Below are 10035 nucleotides of genomic sequence, written 5' to 3'. Positions count from 1 at the left end.
AGGCAGTGACAAGATCTGAAGGATCAACCAGGTTGTCCAGGTGTTGGGCCAGAGCTGGCGGCAGGGATGACATGAATATAATGAACACATTCTGGGCAGATTGTTCAAAGGCCCGGAGATAGAGACAGACAGAGAGACAGAGAAAGAGAGAGACAGGAGACAGGGAGAAAGACAGAATATGATGGTATCTTTGTAGCTGTGCCATCCAGAAAACCCTCAATATGTTGTATCTTTTTGTTTAAGTGAGTAAAGAATATTATATCTCATTTTGGAGACATTTTTCTCTAGTTGGTAGTAGTCTTTCAGCCAAATCAGGAAGATATGGTAAAATTCATTGGTTGTAGTTTAGATCCTGTTTTGCTCTATGATCTTGACTAGGTTACTTCTGTATGACATCATATACTTATCATACCATACCATATATATGTTTATGGGAATAGACATACAGAGTTCATTTAGTTTGGAAGTGGATACAGGAACTGGAAACATACACGTGTGCACAATGTACATCCTTCACTGTGAAAAAGAAAACCCAAACAGTTCCAGCTGCCTATGTCTTCCTTAAGTGAATGCTCCCTAAGGTGGAGGCAACTACCTTCCTACACCAATAATCAGACAACCAGTGGGAGAAATTTAGTGTCAGAGGTACATTGGACCACCCTCAGCTCCCACTCTGAGTTGACTCTTCCTGTATCAGTGCACAGACTCACAGAAGATAAGAAATACAAATGGCCAACTCAACTCTATGTTATTTAAATAATTATTTCATTCCAGTAATCATCACTTGCTGCATCTGGGGAATGGATCAGATGGAGTGTGAACCACTTTGGAATGCCTGGAAGCTGCTTTGGAATGCAAGGAAGACTGAATTACATCACTCTGCCAATGAAGGCAGGTGAGGAGGCTTAAATAAGAGTTTAGAAGCAGGGATCCCTTACAGTCTTCATGAAGTATCAAAAGTCTGAAAAAAATAGGAAAGTTTTTCCAATAACTGTTTGTGGTTTGCTTGTTTTAATTTTCCTGTAGAGAAGTAAAGTGCAGGATATAGAAAAGATTAGGAGCTTTACATGCCCTCTTACCATGCAATTTTCAAAATCCTCAAGAGCCTCTATATCCTTCTTTGGAAAATGGAGGTAATATTACCTTACAGGGTTATAGAGGTCACTGGCAATGCCCTGCACATATTTCCTTGGCCTTCCTTCAGGTGGCCTGCAGTTCCTGTGCATGTCTATGGCTTCCTCAGTGTCTCTGGGTAATATTCTTTGGCCCGGGGAGCATCCTTGACCTATGTACTCAGTAGGGTAAAGGTGTAGGAGAGTTAACTCCCCAGAAGCAAACCTCAACCAATGAGGAATGGAAGTTGGTAAACATGGTGAATAATTGCATGACCTTCCTTGTTCTTTATTGGACAAACTGGAGGTGAAGGGCACAGTTTCTCAGAGGGTCCCCAATGAATCCCCCCCTGATTGACAACAGTGGCAAATTATTGGCTTTTATCTCCACCCTGTCTCATTACCCCATGTCCTCATAATGGTTTCTGGGATCATTTCTCAAATGAAGTACTTGTACCCACAACCTTAAACAGAGTCTTTTTGGGAGGCAACTCAAGCTAAGACAATCTCTTTTGGAATTAAATATTATATAATATCTGTGGAACATGAAATGCTGCTCTATTTGCTAAACACAATGGCTATGTAACTGTTCTTAGCATCAGATGGTCTTGAAACTCAGAGCATTTAGCAATAAACAAAGAAAGGAAACCATCACATGAACCTCAAAGACCCTATCCTATTTCTTCTATAGTAATAGATCCCCCAAATGTTGCTGAAAACATAAATGCCAAGAATGTCCCAGCTCTACCTCAGTGACATGTGTCATGTGATTATCAAGGTATGTGGGCCCTTGATAAATGGAAGAAAGACGATCTCTTCAACAAATGGTATTGGGAAAATTGGACAGCCACATGCAGAAGAATGAAACTGGCCACTTTCTTACACCATACACAAAATAAACTCAAAATGGATGTAGCTTCTTGTATTGATTGAATGGAAAGAGTTGTGCCTTCCCTTTTTCTCTTCCCTTCTCTCTTAGAGGAATGTGGAAGCAATGGTGATTTGCTCTTGACCATGCAGATAATGGAATCACTGTAGGGATGTCAGAGCGACATGACTGGAAGAGTCTGGCTCATCAACACAGTGGAGCTAGCACACCAGCCTAATCTTTAAGTCTCTGCTATTCTGAGTCTTGGTCACAACAGCTTAACCCATAACCTAGTTAACATTCATTAAAACCTAAGATTGCAGGCAGAACCTCTAACATCTTGAATAGATGGGAGAAATGCACATGAAAAAACAAAACTATAGCAACGCATGTCTTTATGGATTTCTGTCATAAAGTATGAAATATTTTGTGGGCTTTTGCTTCTTATAGAACAATGGCTCACCTTGAGATTAAAGAATTTCAAATAAACTTGTGATTGCAGGCCCAGTTTTGATTGATTTTCCTTAATGCTTATATTATAAAGGGTATATTTGCAAGTTAAAATATTTACTCTTTAAGCTCCATTTCTGACATATGGACAGTATTGTGGGCCTTCCAACTTAAAAACATAAAAACATTAAAAAAAATAAACAAAAACAAAATCCTAGGTTCTATGTAAAATAATTTGTAAAGGATTTCAGGTAAAGGAAATCTCTATAGACAAAATGAACAGATCAGGACAAATTATGAAAATGTGACATTAGAACAATGAGCCTTCAGGCAAACTGCAAGATGCAGAGAAACAGGAAGGCCAAATATTTAAGTCAGCACTGTGATCTGGTAAGTAAGCATTGGGCCAGAGATAAGGGGATTAAAGCTGGAACCCTGGGGCCCAAGGAAAGAGACCACAGTGACCTCAAGTCAGTTTCATTAACTGATTTCCAAGTGCCCCACAGAGTCTAGAATCACTGACTTAGCTACCCAGGATTCCCGCAGATTAATATTAAGCAAATATGAGCTGGAAAATGGGATAATCAGATCTAAAGGAAATAAACCAGGATCAATAGGAGTCAGGAGTAAAAACTAAAGTCAGTGTCATAGAATCCAAAAGTCTTCAGATATTGAGATTATTAGATACATTTTTAAAACCAGTTTATGAAATTAACATGGTCGTAAGCAACAGTTGATTCAAATAGTAATACAGATTTAACAAAATAAAAAGAAAACATATACAATCCAAAGTACAATAAATGGGCTAAATAGAAAATTAGACATGGCATAATAACAAATAAAACAAGTAAACAAAAATCCTAAAACTTTTGATTTTTGGTAGCTGATACATTTGTTAATACGGAAAAGTTGAAATAATTTACAAATTATTAAAACTTCAGCAAGGTGACTATATATAAAAATGAACAATAATAACCTGTATTTCTATTTATCAGTAATTAAGATTTGGGAAAGATGATTTTTAAGATATTATTTAAAATAGCAACAAAACTATAAATTAATGAGGAATAAACTTAAGATACGTGCCAAACAGATAACTACATTACTTCATTGAACAACAAACAATAATAAAGAAACCCTAAATAACTAAGAAAACACTCTGTGTCCTTGGATAAGATTATCCATATCATCAATATATCTACTCCCTTCAAATGTATCCTTAAATTTTTGTACTTATAATTAACGGTGTAAGTATCATTTTTGCAAGTAAATTGACAAACTGATTCTAAAATTTGTGTGGTAGAGCAAAGTCCAAGAATAAGGTATTAGAGCCCACCTACCATATATTAAGACATATAAAGTTGTATTATGATAATATAGACACAAAGGTTGATAAATGGAACGAGAGAGAAATCAGACTTAGACCCGTAAATGATAAGGAAAAGTCAAATGATGGACATGGATCAGTAAGGAAAAAAATGATTAGTCAGTAAATGTTCTAGTTATCTACATGGAAAAATTAACTGGATTATAATCTCATACTACACATATGATTACTGGTGGATTAAGATTTAAAATTTAAAGATCAGACTTTGACATTTTTAAAATCAGTATAAGAAACTATTTTCACAGAGTAGAGAAGCGATTTTAAACAAGACATAGAAACTCTGGTCACAAACAGAAAGATTGAGATTTAGGATATCAGTTAGATAAATCACCATAAGGTATTTAAAAATGCAAGCACTGAATTGGCAAAAGACATATATAATGATGTGTTTTTGTCTCTAACATTTGAATAACTCAACACAAAATATGCAAATAGTCCAATTAAAAAATAAGCAAAGCATAAGCAAGTATTTCACAGAGGGGGATATCTGAAGGGCTCACAGACATAAGAAAATATGCTTATCCTGATTAATAATCAGAGAAATGGAATGAAGATAATAATTAGACATAATTTAATATCCACCAGATAGCTAACAATTATAAAGTCTAGCAACACCAAGTATTGAAAAAGATGCCTGTCAAAACGAATTTACATAAACTACTAGTTGTGTGTTGGTACAACCATTTCGGAAAATGTTTGGCATTTTCTTGCAGCAGTGCATAATCACATCTCTGTTGTCCTAACATTTCACTCCAAATATATACGTTAGAGTGGTCTTATGCATGGACACGGGAAGAAGAAAGATCACAGCAACTTTTATTTGTGAGTGTGCATGTGTGCTGTTTGTACAAAAACAAACAAACAAAAAAATTGAAAACAATAAATGATCATTCCCAAAAGAGTAGATGAAGTATGGTATATTCATTCAATGAAATACTATATAGAAATAATATAAATAAACTTCGGGTGTGTATGGTATATGCCGAAAGATTGTTTTTATAAGCATACACTGAATGTACTGGTTAATCACCATCTTGAGAATGTAGAGATCCTGTCTTCCTTCTTTATGCCCATCAAGCAGGAGATGTAGAAAAACATGTTGTACAGTATTCAAGGTCAGGGGCTCCAGGGGTGCACAACCTGGAGCATCTCCTTTGTAAGGAAGAGTGGACAGATGGCAGGCCTTGATTTCTTTGGAATGCGGGTCACGCAAGGAGGGAGAGGTTACAGAGAGTTGCTAAGTTCGTTGCTACACTGTAAGAGCTTACTGTGTGTAGATTCCAGAAGTGGATGCTTTGTCCGGTGGACTGCTCCTGGATACACTGTACTTAGTTCCCCACAAAAATCTGTGTCTATCACTGTCTCTGGGGCTTTTCTTCGTTCTTGTTGGGTTATCACCCATCCTTAGCTTAGAATCTGCTGGAGTGGGTGTGGCTGCACAAGGTGCAAGCAATGGTTTGTAATAGGACTCTTAGAAACGTAAGTCAAATCATGCCATTATTGTGAAAACTAACAAACCATGCAGAACAGTATATTCTTTAGGCTACCACACATTCAAAAGAGGGGGACAAGAAGAGCTTCTGCAAAGATGGAAACAGGGAAATGGGACAGAGGTGGATCACACGCTTAAAATTTTTGAGACCTTTCTAGATCTTAACCTGTGTGGTGAATTCATGGGTTTATTTTGTCTTTATACATCCTATCACAGATATAGACATACTACATATATCCTTCAGCATATATTAAATATAATCTACATTTACAACACATTTTAACGAGATTTTGGAGTATCAACATTTTGTGGCATGCAGTACAACCTGGGAAAGAACATAATTTCTTTTTACTACAGTTTCATTATTGTAAAATGAAGATAATGATACATACCGACTGGAAGGACAAAATATGTGTATGCCTTTGCACATAGACTGAAAAAAGTGATGATCATTATTGCATTAAAAATGCCCTTTTACCAGCTACTTTGCATCTGTTGGAGCACTGTCTTTCCACAGGCTAAAATGATGAAGGGTTGATTAGAAGCGATAGCTAAAAATGGCAGAGGGAAAAACAAAACAAAACATACAAATGGAGTTTCTTCCTCCCCCCCTTTTTTTAAGAGATGAGTGATTTAGATGTTTCCAAAATTAGTGATACCTGGATTTGTAATCCCTTGAGCTGCAAGAACATATATACAGAGCTATACTAAATAGAAGGATGGGATTACTTTGGTCATCCCAATAATCTCATTCCCTAGTAAAATGTTTGGTGTTCTATTTTTTTTTTCTTTATGTAATAAACATCTGTTTAGTATCTACTGTATGCCCAGCAACATGCTAGGCGCTTGGCAGGCAGTCAAACATCTTATTGAATAGATGAATCAATGACTAGACCTTTGGTATACCAGGTAGTTAATGTTTGTCATTGAAAATTAATTTAGTTCACTGAGGAGCTTTTGTTAATTTTACTTATGAATATAGAAATTTTATAATATAAAGTGAGAGAATATGATCTAAAATATATTTTACAGTGTACAGCTTTTATAGTATATTTGGTTTCCATATTACAAAATCTAGTTATTTAAAATACAGCAAACGAATTAAAATTGAAAGCAGGAAAGAAAATACATTCCAATACATTGAAACAATTCTTGTTACTATTTAAACTGCTTTTCTTGTCTTCTTATATGCATACTGTGATTTCATGGCTATCAACATAATATACACACATTATTTTATTCTTCAGTTTCACTACCTACATGCCTTTGTAGCCGGCATATTTTCTGTTAAATGAAGGAGAATACTTCCAGACATAGTAAAATGTACCTGGGTCTTAAAAAAATGGTATAAAATGATATAGGTGCACGTTTTATATACCTCATCAGTTTTGAACATTTATAATAGAATGGATTTCCATCTATTTTTCCTGCCTTAGTTTCATACCCTTTTATGGATCAGAGGACTGGGCTGATTAACTCATACGATCGGTAACAGCCTGAAGTCCAGAGTAGAGTTTGTCATAGCACATCAATAAACAGAAATCCTCAACACCCAATGGTTATGTGATCTTAGACACATTTGGGAAATTAAAGCTGGCAGTAAGTTTTTAGGACTCTTAACCTTGGGTTTTAGGGCTTGGCAATCTTCTATTGAACACTCCATTATGCCTAATATAAATGGATTAACATTAATGAGGATGAATAATGAGAAGAAATGTCAAACACCATTTTATTGTTTTCTGGGGCAGGAATGGGAGCACAACGAAAACAAGGAGGATATAACAATGAGACCAAATTTGAACATGTGACAGTTTATAAATGAAGAGGAAAAAATACAGTGTAACAGCTTATCCCTAAAAGACAGGCTAAGGTTTTCTTTTGATAGTACTTTTTTCATTCTCCAAGTAAAAATCAATTGCTTTGGGGTCTATTTCCTTCCCCCCCCAAATATTCTCTTAGTCTCTGTTGTTATATTCAAAATGCTGAATATAAAAGAAGAAGAAGAAAAAAACCCACAATTCACATAATACACCAAAGTAATTTCATTTTGAGGGTGAACTGAATTGGAAAAATCTCATTTTCTTAAGAAAACTTTGTGTCTCATAAAGTCTTTATGTGCTTTGGAGGAACATGCCTTGCCCTAAGGAGATGCCTGTGCCTTGTTGTGGAGGCAGCAAGAGAGAAAGGAAAAAGAATAAAGAAAACAGCCTTTCTACAAAGTGCAAAGGCCTAGATATTTTAATTCCATCATTTCCCCATTATTTCTTGGTTGATCAACCATTTTTCCCTAAGCAAATTCTCACTTATCTGCTTTTTTTGTGCCTCTGTCTATGCAAATTAGAACCTGCTTTTAATTATAAGGGGGCCCACTCTCAACGCCTGATGATATTGGAGTGAAAATAGAAAGTGCATTAAGCAGCTTCAGGGGGATTTTATATGCACTGTAATGACCTTTCAATATGAATTCTTAGCAAGGAAAGAAGGATTTATATTTTTCATATTCTATAGATAGTTGTTCTTTGTTATAAGATGTCACTTGCAATCTGTAGTGACATTTGACTAGAGGTGTAAAAATGTCATATTTTACCATTGACAGATCCAGTCTGTTCTCTCTTGTCATGGGATGAGGGGCTTTTTCATGCATATATATGACAGCTCGAGATGTTCTTTCAGTTGGGTTTTCTTTCCTTTAGTTATTAAATATTCAGGATGCTCATTATGCACCAGAGCCTGAATAATATAAGATTAGTGGGAAAACTTTGTAGGAGGTTTTATTATCATTGTTAATATTAATCATGCATGCTACACTCACTTTTCTACTTTGCAAACTCAAATGTCAATAGAATAAGCAACCCCCCCCCAACCTGCCCCATTCTGGTAAGTAAGGACAAAAATCTTCAGAGTAAAGACAAGAAATTTTTTTTTATCTTGGCTTTTAAAACAATAAGAGAAGGAGCAAGAGCCCAACTTTATAATTCCTCCCCCTGAAGAGAACAATTTGGAAGATGTAAGCAGGTTTCAAGAAGTGAAAAAAAAAAATCCCCAAAGCAGCACAGGTCGGAAATGAAAGAGGTAAAATTGAAACCCAAGACCTCTATCCCTGTGTTTTATTGAGATATAATTGGCATGTTACCCAACACCTTAAACTGAAGTCCAGATGCTTCCCTCTTTCACACTGATTGATAGAGCTGAATAAATACCATTGCTGTGTCAGGTACTCAATTACAACTGAGTTCTGGAATACCAGAAATCACATTCAATCTGCTCAGCGTCCGAACCAGGGATATATCATACAATTGAAAATAACAACTATTTCCCTTAAATAGGATTAACTAATGTGTAACAGATGTAGTATACTCTTCAGCTTGTCAGTGTTCTCACATATATTTTTACTACAGCATCTGCCATATGCATGAATGAATAAATGAATGAAAGTTAGGGATAAACCCTCACATCTAGTATATTATCTAGTGCCTATAGATATGCATTAAAGATTTTTGGAATAAATAAAAGTTAGATTACTTGCTGAAATGTAACTAATGACAAAGATAATAAAACTAGTAAACATTTTAACTGTAACCCTCCCATTTTGCAAAGTGTAGTGTCGTGGAAAATGTAGAGTCTTCAGAATCACACAGAGTCATTGACATTCGCTAGCATTGTGACTTAACTATGCTATGAAACTAAAAGTCTGTTTTCTAATCAGCCAAATGAAGATGACAAAATCTGGAAGATGGAGTTAATGAAATGATGAAATGGAATAATGCACATAAGTTTCCTGGCACAGAGAGTGCTAATATTAACTATTATGAATATATATTTTTTTACAACCATCCCTTAAATGTTGACACACTTCAGCTTCATGCCACAGGTCCTTTTTTCTCTCTCAACACACCCCTGACCTTGGATAATTTCATCCATCTCATGCCTACAATGACCATCCTTCTTATCACGGCTCCTGGTTTCACGTCACAGTTAGTTAGTATCACAGTTAGTCTAAATACGCATATGTGCTTCCATAAAAATGTTGATAAATTTTGAATGAGGTGCCGTCTCCGACACAGATGGGGGTGTGCTGTGATAAATGACATGTTCACCACGTGTACAATTGTGACAGGAATTTGGAAAAGTCATTGTGAACTTAATAACTTTTTATTAGTTTTTATGGGGATTAAATTGAGTTAATACGTGTAATCAGTACTATGACTGGTACATTTTGAGGAGTGAATGCATTTTAATTTGTATTAGGATATCCAGAATTCAACTTATTCTATGCCTTCTCAAACTATTTCTCATGTGTTCCTTAATCAAGATTTTGATATTGGCCACCTTCTTGGTTTCTTAGAGCATGCATTTGAAAGTCCTCATGAGTGCTTCATTCCCACTAAACCCCACTCCTGTGCAGCCAACCACAGAGCCAGCCCAAATCTTAATAAATGTTTTCACTTAATGTTTTTATATATCTAATATCCATGGCTATCCTTTTTTATATGTCTAATGTCCATGGCTATCCTCACTCCCTCATGACTCCTGTCTCTAAGTTCAGGTCACATTGCAGTCATTTTTTAAAACATATTTTTAAATTAAAATTTTAATGTATATATGTGTTAAGAAATCTGACAGAAAAGTGAGAAAATATTTTTCTCCAATCCCAGATCTTCAGTTCCACTTTCCAGAATCCACTCAAGCATTTCTGTATTGTTCAATTTGTCTCTCTCTCTCTCTC

Source organism: Ailuropoda melanoleuca, chromosome 2, assembly GCF_002007445.2.
Source record: "Ailuropoda melanoleuca isolate Jingjing chromosome 2, ASM200744v2, whole genome shotgun sequence".
NCBI lineage: Eukaryota > Metazoa > Chordata > Mammalia > Carnivora > Ursidae > Ailuropoda > Ailuropoda melanoleuca.
Note: the sequence above shows the minus strand (reverse complement) of the source record.